General features: G+C 38.7%; 1 long non-coding RNA gene across 1 annotated transcript in view; it reads left to right on the plus strand.

Moving 5' to 3' along the window:
• The first annotated feature begins 1,857 nt into the window (after positions 1-1,857).
• LOC110257237 (uncharacterized) overlaps positions 1,858-13,050 on the plus strand; it is a 175,883-nt gene continuing 164,690 nt past the window's right edge. Inside the window, exons 1-2 of the long non-coding RNA XR_014831281.1 lie at positions 1,858-1,935; positions 12,628-12,759. This is a non-coding gene — a long non-coding RNA (uncharacterized LOC110257237). The remainder of the gene's footprint in view (positions 1,936-12,627; positions 12,760-13,050) is intronic.

Here is a 13,050-nt window from a genome sequence, read left to right on the forward strand (position 1 = left end):
TCTTTAGGTCCTGGGTTCCTTGAGCATGTGATGAAAATGCTGGTTTATCATCTCAGAACTGCCTGGTTGGGTAGAAGTCCAGGTTCCCCACTCAGCCTCATAGACACCTGCGCAAGGGGTCCTCTACTGGCTGTTGGATGGAAGGGGGTTCTGGCTCCACACTGGCTTCCACAGGTACCTCCTGGACTAGCAGAGGCAGAAGAGCCTTGTAACTGCTCCCAAAAAGGCCGCCCCTAAAACCACAGAGGAAGATTGTCTTTATTCCCCTGGAGAATGATGACAGTCCTGCCAACTATGTATCCTCTGACACCACACCATTTCCACCAGTGCAGTGGGAATGGAAATAGACTCTCCACTAGGCCTTTACTGGAGTGGACAGGAATTGAGCCAGTTGGTTTTGGGGTTTTTTTGGTGTGTGTGTTCTGTGATGCTTAGATAGAAAAAACTGTTTATTGTCTAAAACAACTCTTTTTGCTAGGCTGCCCCCTTTCTTGGTCCTTTGGCTAGAGAGAGCTGGCTTTTGTTGGGGCTTCAGTTGCCTGTCTCTGTTCATATTTCTGGGTTGCTGGCTTCTTCAACTCCAAGTCTGGAATATATAAGGGAAAAAAAACAAAAAAAAATCCAGCCAACCACCACTGTTTTGTCCCTTGGATACTCGGTACTCTAGCAAGTCTGTACCTTTCGTAGACTTAAATGTGTTTTTAATAGAATATTTAGGGTTTTCAGCTGTGCTTCATAGAGGACTAGGGAAAATATATCTACTCCATCTTCTGGGAACTAGAAGTTGATTTGTTTCTTATTTTTTGTGAGATTTTTGGTTTTATGCTTTCATAAATGTTCTGTTTATATCTTTACATATTGAATTACTGAATTATTATTGCTATTTTTATTTCATTACCTATTTATAATTTAGGATTATTAAAAATGTCATTTGGTTGCAAATATTTTACCAGCTTTTTGATGAATGTTTAATATTGTCTATTATGTTGAAATATAGAAGTTCCAATATTTATGAAGTTAAATCTATTAATAGCTTTCCATATGATTTTTCCAGTCTTTCTCTATCCAAGTATCAAATAAACATTTGTACATAATTTCTTTTTTTTTTTTTTTTTTTTTTCTTTTTAGGGCCATACCCTGGGCATATGGAAGTTCCCAGGCTAGGGGAATTAACTCCACATCTGCAACCTACACCACAGCTCATGGCAATGCCAGATCCTTAACCCACTGAGCGAGGCCAGGGATTGAACCCATGTCCTTGTGGATGCTAGTCGGGTTTGCTAACCGCTGAGCTATGACAGGAACTCCAATTTCTTTTAGGTTCTTTTTTTTTTTTTTTGCTATTTCTTGGGCCGCTCCCGCGGCATATGGAGGTTTCCAGGCTAGGGGTTGAATTGGAGCCGTAGCCACCGGCCTGCACCAGAGCCACAGCAACGCAAGATCCGAGCCACGTCTGCAGCCTACACCACAGCTCACGGCAACGCCGGAACGTTAACCCACTGAGCAAGGCCAGGGATCGAACCCGGAACCTCATGGTTCCTAGTCGGATTCGTTAACCACTGCACCACAACAGGAACTCCTCTTTTAGGTTTTTAAGATGACTTTGTCATTTTATTTTGCTTTTAACTCTTTTATCCACCTGAAATTAATAGTTTTCTATAGATTCTGAGGATAAATTCTTTGAGCTATGTTTTTAGGGAAGGGATTCTTGACTGTATTAAAGACTTGAAAATATTTCCAAGTATTCTCAATTCCAGTCAAAATCTTGTTGCAAAAATGATAGACAATATCATTTATTTACTCCATGGATGAGCTCCATGGATGAGCTGTCTAACAATGTGTCTGCGTTCACCTCAGTTCCTGTTGAAGATAATGGGAAGAGAACTTTGCCTGCATTGTCACGCCCAGGAAAATGGCCACACTGAAGAAGCCTAGGTGAGTGACACAGGATTTCTTGACTGGACTGACAGAGGATATTGGTTGAACCATCTTTACCAGGTCTCATATCATTTCACATGACATTAAGCTCAGCAATAGAAATTAACTCCGCTGAAATATGAATGAAGCTAATACTTCAAGTATCTTGATTCAAATTTAGGTGAGTTTTGAAAGACAAGTGTGTACTATGGGCTCCTTCAGTTTCCCTCTCAAATGTTAGTCTTTGTTAGGTGCTCTAGAGTTGAATCAAGGTCATTTCTTGCTACTGTTTTGGGGGCCAAGGGATCTTAGTACAAATGGGTCAGTGTGGTGTTGCCACCATGAAACACCAGGAAGGGAGTCTGTTGCAGCGGGCGCACCGCTAAAAATAAATCTTTTAGTGCCCTTTATCATTGTTTCATTGTTGTTATTATTGCTTTGTTTTGTTGTTTGTGCTTCTCAATCTTCATCAGAGCCATGGACTGAATAATAATTCTTTTATGCTTAATGAACGCCTGATTCTATATTAACTAAGGTTAACTCAGAAATGGAGTCACAAAATGGAATCCCATTCTAAAGTGAGAAAAACAGTTGTGTTACAATTAAACGTGACAATAGTACAGACTTCAGAGAAACATGAAATATATATCTGGTGGCAAATAAGGCTAAAAAAAAGTAAGATTGAGAAACAGTATACTCATCATATTAGGGCATCCATACAAATTATAACAGTTCCCCCAGTTGTATGTAATATTACATATTTAAGAGTAAATCGCTAACTAAGGAAGAGGATTATGTAAAAGAGGGAGTTTCCGTAGTATACTTTGTTGTTGATTTTCTAAAGTTACAGACTTTAGAGTGAGGCTCACATAGGCTAGTTTTATAGCAATAAAATACTGTTTTATTGTATGTTGCCTCATCACTGCCTGTATTTTTATTCTGCACAGCCCAGTGGTAGATTAAAAATAACTCAAATGTTACAGCATTTTATGGATTTCAGCATTTTATTTTATAAGCAAAGCCCAGATAGAGGAGTTTGAGGTACAAAGAATGGCTGCTGTGTCCCGTTGCTACTGTCTCTGAGCTGTGACAGGGATATTCAAAACCACTGAAACCAGAAAGTTCCTGCAGAACAGGTTTGTTTCCTTGGGGGTGTGTTTTCACAGAGGCCCTTTGCCAGAGCCCAGATGACAGAATTTCTTTAGGGACAACTAGAGCCTTCAGCCATGCTAAGAATTACTTGGGAAGAAAACCCCAGAAGCATTCCATTCTCCAGCGGATGGGTTTTGGTCACAGATCTATGACTGTGTGTGTAACTCCAGGGCAAGTGAGTTTCATGCTTCTCAATAGAAATGGTGAGCAGAGCCCAAGCATTATTTTCAAGCTGAGAACAGAAAATGGCATAAATAGTTACAAGATAAAAAAACAGAAATGTCATAACACAGGAAAAATGTAAGAAAATACCGGTGTTGGTCCAATACATACACACACAACACATAAATGGCTGAGTGCTGTTAAAAGTATTTGGTAAAGATAAGAGAAAAGCCCTCTGGAACCATAAGAAAAACAATATCTAAAGAGAAAGTAGAAGTAAAAAGAAATTAGGTCCATAGTAGGGCCTAGTCATGCCGCCCCTGACTCTGGAGAGAGCACACTGATCAGTTCGCTCTGAAAAAGGAATCAACTACTTAAATCTTGTCTTGTAGCTTATGAAAATGTACTTGAAAGGATCTTAAATATGAGGGCTCTATATTAGTTTTATATTTATCAAGCAAATCCTTTTATTTGTTATGAGTCTTAGTTAAGGATTCTAATAAATTCTATAAAACCTTGTGAATACCAGTGTGCAAACACGTGTGTCCCTGAATCGATGCCCAGAGAATTCCAGGCAGCCCTTGAGAAGAAAGGGAAGTTGGGAGATGGGCATCTCAGAAAGAAATCCTTTGCATCCTGTGCCTTGTATTGATGTTCCGGAGTATATTGTCATCACAGATAAAATAAGGGGGTGCACAGACTTGCCCAAAGTCACAGAGCCAGAACAACTCAGCTTGGAATTAGCACACAAATTCTTTACCTCCCTGCCCTCCAGTCAGGTTGAATATTTATTTTCACATTTTTCTCATTTGCTTAAATATCCCCCAGAAAGACCATTCAGGAGCCTTTGATGTAGGCACTACCCAGTAAGGGGTGGGGGTAGAGTCCTCTGGAAGTGCTCAGTGGGCACCCGTGACAGACCACAGCGAATTCTCACCTCTGCGTTGTGTCAGCCTCCACTGAGGTCATTTTAACTGTATAGCTGGTCTTTTCTTCTATGTTCCCTGATGGGTCGTTTCCATGGTAGACCAGTGCCTCCTATTAAAAATATGCACACACATTTTCCCAGTCAAACCACCATGTATTCGTAGTTTAGAAAAATGAAAAGAGTAATGTAAAATTTCCAGACAAGCCTTTCTCTAGGACACATTTACCTAACCTATTTTTTTTTTTTTTCCTGCTTGCCTCACTATTTTTCCATATTATCCTAATCCCTAAATGCCAGCAGTATTCTGGTGTTTGTCACCGTTCACCTGACACTTTCCTTTGGTGGGGACATTCTATTTGCATGCAATTTCATTATTTCACTCGGTGTCTCTATTATATTCTGCAAGTGTTATTGCTGTGTCTGTCATAGTAGCGTTCACATCAGAGAAATAAATATGGGAGGCTGGAAGTTTCGAAAGTAATAATAGAGATACTTCTTTTACAATCTACTTTCCACTTTAAAACCATTCACTTTTTATTGGCTGATTGGATTTTACAGAGAGGGTAGAAGAGAAATGATTGTATTTTTTAAAGTTTTTATCTATGTAGTTTCTCCAACTCCTACTTGTACACCTTTCTTCTCTTCTTTTTATTTCCCCTAATGAGGTATTATTTGTTGTATATTGAAAATGGATTATTTGCAGTGCATTGAAAAGGAAAATTTGAAAAATGTGTATGGTTTCTCAAGACTGATTTTTTTATCTTACCCAGGGTTGCATGAGTTGAATTTCTAATGCAGTGTTATACCTTATATTTATCATTTTCTTAGCCACTAGTTCAGGAAAAAATTTTGCTATGTTTCATATTTTAAAATGCATTACAGTTGTTCTCCTGAACAAGTAAACCTTGGGAAAGCATTATTTCCACAAATGTTCTGAAACTAAGACTGTGTGTGAGTGTATGAGTGTGTGTGGGTTGTGTGCACAGTTGTGCATGAGTAGGGTTAGGTCCAGCATTCCTGGGCTGAGCTGTTTATCCCTGTGTACCTGCAGAGACCTCCCTGGGTTGTTGTATGGGCACATATCTCTGTATATCTTGAGAGTTTGCTGTAGAGAGCACAAAAAAAGGAAATATTAAGAGAATAGTGACAAATGGATCAGTTCAGCAACCAATTTTTGAAAGGAAAGGTTTGGCATTCAGAGACAGCAGTGGATAGATTCTTGTCACTCTAAGGATGATTATTGAATTTTACATGCCTGGCGTGGAGTATGTAAGAGTGATGGGGTCGGACTTCCCATGTTGACTGAATGGGTTATGAACCCTGCTAGTATCCATGAGGATGTGGGTTTGAGCCCTGGCCTCACGCAGTGAGTCAAGGATCTGGCGTTGCCATGAGCTGTGGTGTAGGTCACAGATGTAGCTTGGATCTGGCATTGCTGTGGCTATGGTGCTGGCTGGCAGGTGCAGCTCCAATTTCAATCCCTAGCCCGGGAATGTCCACATGCTGAGGTGGCAGCTGAGGTGGCAGCAAAAAAAAAAAAAAAAAAAAAAAAAAAGAAGAAGAAGAATGAAGTCTGGTATTTTCACTATAAGCATTTTGCTTTAGTGAAAGAGCAAAACATTTTTGCTCATTTTGTGTGAAAGATAATGAAAAATAAAAGAAGGTCATTAAAAAGGACATTCTGGAACTTAAAAAGTGGATAACCAAACTAAAAACACTTTACTGCAAAATACAAAATATTTGAATATATTTTAAATGTATGTAGATTTATGTTAATACTATGCAAATAACTAAATTTTTGTACCTAAGCCCTTGTCTTCCAAATTGTTTTCTTCATTCATCGTACTTTGTGTATATATATTTTTGCTTGTCAATTCATCTCCCTGTTCAGCATCATATTTTTCCTTTCTGTTAAAAGTTCTTCCTTCATTAAGTAAGGTATCACTTTCCAAACACCAGCATGCAAGTTTGTAACTGAGCTTTGTGTTGCTTAGTTGGAGCCTTTACACTATTGTTTATTCTTGGCATGTTGTCGCATGTCTGGTGATGGATGTTCCAAAGTCCTACAGGAAATGTGAGTTCAACTCTGCACCTTCAAATCAACTGAAGGATTTGCAAACTGATATGTTATCATTTTCTTGTAAGGTATGCGGTCTGGCTTTACATTCTCTTATTTCACACTTCCAGTAAGTTTTCTCACTGTGCTTCCTATCAACTTGATATATGGGATTGTTATCCACTATTATGAGATCACCATGTCTACTCATCACGGTAGAGACCATTATGAGGGCTCAGATTTGTGTAATATGAAAACGGGAGCACTGCGTCAATGGAGAAAGGACTTTATCAAAGAGTCATTTTCTCTTTTACAGTTAAATGATCTTATGGCAATTAGTTATGCAGTAAAAAATGATCCCAACAAAGATATCTATGGCAAAGATGCTTATGATGAAACTACCTAGCACCAAAAATGATCACAAATTATAAGAAATTATAAAAGCCCTCAGAGAGCTTAGTTTCTCCCCAAGTAAAAGATTTCTTACAATATTGTATTTGCTCACAGCAAACTGAATTGGAATCATAGAAACTTTGCCTGTTCTAGGGAACAAAGCTGTGCAAAGACTGTGAAATCTTTCTGCTGGTTCTTCCTTCATGTAATGTGGACTTTCTTTTGTATTTTTCAGGTAGAGTGGTGGCAGTAAGCTCTACCTCTTTGTCTAGTGTGTGCGTATTGGCTTGAAAAGATTATCTCCTATTTCTGAGTTTTATTTATTATAATGTTAAACACCAAAGAGAGGTTTGAGGGCATGAACTAAAAGTTTTTGGAGTCTTTGATGACTTTGAAGTGAAACTCTATGTTTGACTATTGCTCTTCTGAGTTTCTTCTATCCTAATTTAGTGTCCTCTTTCTATAATTTACCTTTGGGTGGCTGAATCTTATGCGTGAGGTACATTTTACGTTTTTCTCTTCTATTCTGTTCACACGCCCCAACTCTCCCCCTACTCCCAGGTTCCCCAGGTGTGTGGAACAGACCCCTAGAGGTAACCAACTCAATTGCACTGTGGGGAAATAATAACCAGAAGAAAATAGGAAAAAATAAAAAGGGGTAGGGTAATAAAAAGAACCCAGCTGTTTAATCGATGTGTTCAATAGATGTGGGCTCTGATCCTCTCACCAGGGGAGCAAATGAATGGTCTTTGTCTGTAAAATGAAAGAAGAGATCGGTTGTTTTCAAAATACTTTGCACAGAGCTTGATGATTCTGAAGCTGTGATAATGGGTCCAGGTGAGAATGAGAGACAGGGTGGGTGGACTTCCTCCTTTCCTGTTTTAACCAAGACAAAGCCACTTCCAGGTCATCTTATAGATCAGAGTTTGGGAGAAGACTTCATTTGATAGATTTTTTTACATTAAAAATTTTGGAAACCATTGGCCAAGATGACTTCTATAGGTGCTTCCAGCCCTAATTTGACAGAAGAGCAGGGGATCCCAATTGGAGAATATGTCTACTTTGATGAAGACAATGCATTACTTTTGGTTTTTATTCTAAATTTTATGATTTGAAGAGATAATCTCAAATGAATTTGAGATGAAAGCTGTGCACATATCCCAAGTGAAGAAGTTATGGAGGGAATTGTCTTGCATTCACCTGGGGATCCTTGTGGCTTTGATGTCTGAACATACCCTCCAGCCAACACTTGGTTACTTTTCTTAATGAGGGCCCTAACTTCAGGGAAGCAGTCTTACCTTGATCTGATAGGACATGATTGAATAAAAAAAATCAAGGAAACTGACAGAGAAGTTTCTTTACATCATCAGAGTTTATGGAACATGTGCCTTGCTGTTGAAATAAGAAAAAAGAACTGCAAGGTCTAAATAGCTATCGAGAAGTTCCCATCATGGCTCAGCGGTTAACAAACCTGACTAGCATCCATGAGGACATGGGTTCTATACCTGGCCTTGCTCAGTGGGTTAAGGATCTCACATTGCTGTGAAGTATGGTGTAGGTTGTAGATGTGGCTTGGCTCTGGCATTGCTGTGGCTATGGCGTAGGCCAGCGGCTACAGCTCTGACTGGACCCCTAGCCTGGGAACCTCCATATGCCACCAGTGCAGCCCTAAAAGAGATAAATAACTATTGAAATGGAAGGCATTTTTACAGATGATTCAGAGCAATAAATATTTCAATGAAGTACCTTTTTTTTTTTTTAACTGTAAGAGAATTTTCTTATACACTCTGTTTACTTTCCTCAGCTTAGTAAATATTTGGACAAGAGACTTTCTGCATTGACCATTTAAATATTGGTGCGTAGAGATATGGGACAACCTGTGTGAGTTTATCAGCAAAGGGCACAATAGACGAGACAGCGCATCAGAGCAAAGGTTTTGACTCATCATCTGGATGCTTGGTTTTACATTCTGGAGAATGGATTTCTCCTCAGTGTTATTAACGATACCATTAGTAGGAAGTAGCATAGCCATATGTTTTTACAAAACAAAATATTTCCTGAAGGAACAATATTCTTGAGAGAGAATTTCTGTTTTCATCTCTGGCCCACCTTCTACTCCAAGAATCTAGTCCATCCAACTTTTATTGTCATTAGCATCTTATACATTCTAAGAGAAAGAGTTTCAATTAAGCTATAATTATCAATTAAGCTATAATTATCATTTTCACAAGAGGGAGGTTGTGATTTTCTTAACTTCCTTCTTATAGTTTTACCTATACTTTGGAAAGCCCTAGCATTTTCAAGTGTTTATAGTTTAAAATACAAAGAAATGCTCGGCCCTCCTGTCTTCAGTTCTCCTGGGAAGGAGGCAAAATACGCTCATTTCAATTCCAGATATAATAGTGTTTGCATTCAGTTTCTCTGGAATTTGGAAATTGCTGTTCAAACTTCTCTGAGACCTTTTGAAAAACAGTGGCACTTTGTTTAAAACAAAATCACAAGGTTTAAAATCTTTAATGAAAAACTGCTATAAATGCAAGAGATTTTTCTCATCAGTCATAGCTGTGTCACTTTCAAGATGTGTTTTCCAATAGAGCTCTCTATAAATTTATGACATTCTCTAGCTTGATTTTCTTCTCATGTAATGAGTACTCAATTTTTCACTTGGATCGTGAAAAAAAAATTGAAAGATAAACGACACTATGCAATTCAGATACTACACTGTTTGCTGTTCCACAGAAACTATGAATGGGTTAGTCATCTCCTGCAATTATTAATGACCTTAATGTGATCACTTGATGAAAGTCATGCTATCCTTCTCAGGTATTTGGGGGGTCTTTTGGGAGGTTTTTTGGTTTCTTTGGACCAGTTCTATAGTGAGCTAAATTAATAAATTTATGTCTGCTATTTCAGCTCTCAGTTACTTATAACCCATTTTTGTGTGCTTATCTGGGAACAATCCATTATTGACTTAGTTTGGAGTAGACATAATGTACTAATCTTAGTCATCAGAAATATGCCCTACTTAGAGAAAATTTCCATTCACTTTATTTCTCAAATGCACAGACCACTTTGAACAGCCCTTATCTACAAACAACAGAGAGGAATAGTTTCACACTCTAAGAATTTATCATAAGTCACTGGAGAATTTGACATATCCTTGTGCTTCTAACTTTTCTGCCTGAAGTAAATTTCAGCATAAACTCTTATGTGATTAAATGAAATTCACCCAACCATTTACTCACATGGTTTGAAGTTCTATAACGAAACTGATGGTTATATTTTAGGAAGAAAAAATAGGACCTCAATTGCTGGTCTGACACAAAACCAAACAAAACTAATTCAAGTTTTTCAAATGATGATGAGTTATTGCTTCCCTGTCCCACCTTTATCTTATTTATCTTACTTTATCTTACTTTTATTTTCTCTTTCCACCCCTCCTCCTCATCAACATAATCTCCATCTCCCTTTGGTCAATTTACTGCTATATGTCATGTACAACATTTCTGTGGGTGACTCCAGAACTTTTTGGAACTGGGCATTATCCCCTTCTTTCCACATTTCTCTTTTTCCTCATTCTTTCCTCATTCTTCTTCTTTTTTTTTTTTTTTTTTTTCCCTGCCGCACCTGCAGCATATGGACCTCTAGCAGCAGGCTAGAGGTCAAATTGGAGCTACAGCTGGGGCCTATGCCACAGCCACAGCATCCTGCATCTGTGATCTACACTGCAGCTTATGGCAATGCCAGATCTTGAACCCATTGAGTGAGGCCAGGGATCGAACCCACATCCTCACAGAGACAATGCTGGATCCTTAGCCCATGGAGCCACAACGGGAACTCCTCCCTCATTATTCTAAAGAAATATAATCAAAGAATGAAAAGACCATATTTACCTGACTCCATAGTCTACCATCTAAAAAGACTGTCAGGACTCTAACAGAAAAATACCATAACTTTTGTAGGAAAAAAAAAAAAAGCAGCAGCAAGAGGGTGTATTTTTTGCTTTATGGAAGGAGAGTTTTAAACAGGACTTTTGATGTCCTACTGTATTAGTTTGCTAGGGCTGCCCTAACAAAATACTATAGATTGGGTACCTTAAACAACAGAAACTTATTTTCTTACTGTTCTGGAGACTGGAAGTCTGAGGGCAAGGTGTTGGCAGGTTTGGTTTCTCCTGAGGCCACTCTCCTTGGCTTACAGACTATTCCTTCTCATGAGTTCATGCACAGTCTAGCCTCTGGGTGCATCAACATCTAATGTTTCTCTGTGTCCAGATTTCCTCTTCTTACAAAGACACCAGTCCTATTGGATTAGGGCCCAGTCTAAAGGCCTTGTTTTAACTTAATCATCACACATGAGATATGATGGGAGTGGCATTATTAGTGGAAACTGGAAGAGCTTCTCTCTTTGTCTTAGGATGGATTAATAAACTTACATATCCTAGAGGGCACTGTGGGTGCAGTATTACTGTTCCAATTTGATTTGATTTACTTTAAATAAATACCATGCTATTTTGGAATAGAATTAACCCAGGAGGGAGGATGGCTAAAGGTCAAATTTTAAAGACTTGTGGTCCTTTCACTTCTATATTTGGAAAGGAAAATCCTGACTGAACCAGAGGGAGAAGCTAGCTACTAATGGCAGCTTGGTGGTGTATTAGTCAGGGGCCTTTGGAGAAACAGAACCAAGAGGAAATATATCTCTTTATCTATCTATCTATCTATCATCTATCTATCATCTATCATCTATTTTATGTCTATTTTAAGGAATTGACTCATGAGATTTTGGGGCTGGATAAGTCCAAAATCTGCAAGGCAGGTTGGCAGGCTGTTGACCCAGGAAATAGTCAACATTGCATTATCACATCCAAAGGTAGACTAAGGCAGAATTATTTTCTCTTTTGGGAACCTCAGTCTTTTCTCTAAGGCCTTCAGCTGATTGGATAAAGTCCATCCATGTTATGGAGGGCAATCTACTTTATTCAAAGCCTACTGATTTAAATGTAATCGCACCTAAAAATACCTTCACGACAACACCTAAACTGGTGTTTGACCAAACAACTATGTGCCATATCCTTGCCAAGTTGATATATGAAATTAACAATTACAGGTGGATTTTATTTTATATTTTTCTTCTTCCTCCTCCTCTTCTTCTTGGCTGCCTCCAAAGCATGTGGAATTTCCCAGGCCAGAGATCAAACCCATGCTACAGCAGTGACAATGCCATATCCTTAACTCTCTGAGCCACCAGGGAACTCCACAGGAGGATTTTAAAATACAGTAGAGACAACTCATTGTGACATTATCCAAGAACATGGCTTGTGTTCTTGCTCTAAGTTAACCATTCTTAGGCATCCAATTAAAGTAGTGATGTGAGCTGCTATCCCCAATAGCCATGTTAATATGGGAATGGTCAGTGCTATCAGATCTCTTCTACATGCACCAGTTACATGGTACGTGCAGAAAGGCCACCCAGAGAATGGCTGTGTACTGTGAAGGTCTGCCTTCTTGGAGGCACAGAACCACTCCACACAGCCCCTGTATTGGTTTAAATTTTTGAATCCACTGCATATTACTGAAAATGTGATTCTACCCCATTGTCATTTCATGGAAGTGATTCACATTTTGGAGGTAGGAGCTTCTGGAACTCTACCTTCAAATAAAATTTGAGAGCATAAACAAATGAACAATGTAATGGACCAAGAGCTCATGGGAGACTCCTCTCCCCACCTTTGTCTTTCTCACTGGGGACTCTTCATCATGAGCCCTCACTGTGCCAATTTAACATCATCTTATAAATATAAGGAAAGGCCTTATTTCTCATAGTTCACATATAGGTGATATCAGATCTTCAGAATACACTCCCAACATGAAAAGAGTTAAAACTTTCTCAGATAACAAGATAGCTATCTCAAATCCCTGCTCTATAACTAGTGTTTTATTATTTCAGCCATTGTGTGGCCTCATTGGTCCTAACTTATCATTTCCTTCTTCAGTAAACCCAATATGTACCTTTTCAGGCCAAGACATACTGTGTTGGTGAACAGACTCTTCCTTGGAAGATGGGGTGATACACAAGGCAGCCTGTGGATCTTCTGCGTGTGACTGAAGGGGAGAGAGAGTTCCAGGGAGAGACAATGACAAAGACAAAGGTGGGGAGAGGAGTCTCTGTTGGTAACATTGAGTCAAAGTAGCTTAATTTATATTTACAGTCTCTCTTTAAGAGAGCAGAGGAGTATTTTAGAAAGTATTTCAGATATAGTTTAGGGGAGTATTTTAGAAAGCTTCCAAATAGATTAGTTAACTTTTTTCTTTTTTAAGTTTCAGCATACATATGAGTAAAAGTCAGTTTTGAAAAAGCTTCATTTGCATAAAACTCTGAGAAATACTGATGAAATAATGCATTTATTTACATGACTTTTGAAATAACAATCCGAGGAAAG

The sequence above is a fragment of the Sus scrofa genome, chromosome 16 (genome assembly GCF_054392235.1).
Source record: "Sus scrofa isolate SSC_HxYL_T2T_F1_AM1 chromosome 16, Sscrofa_HxYL_maternal_Yorkshire_Landrace_v2.0, whole genome shotgun sequence".
In the NCBI taxonomy this organism is placed as follows: Eukaryota; Metazoa; Chordata; class Mammalia; order Artiodactyla; family Suidae; genus Sus; species Sus scrofa.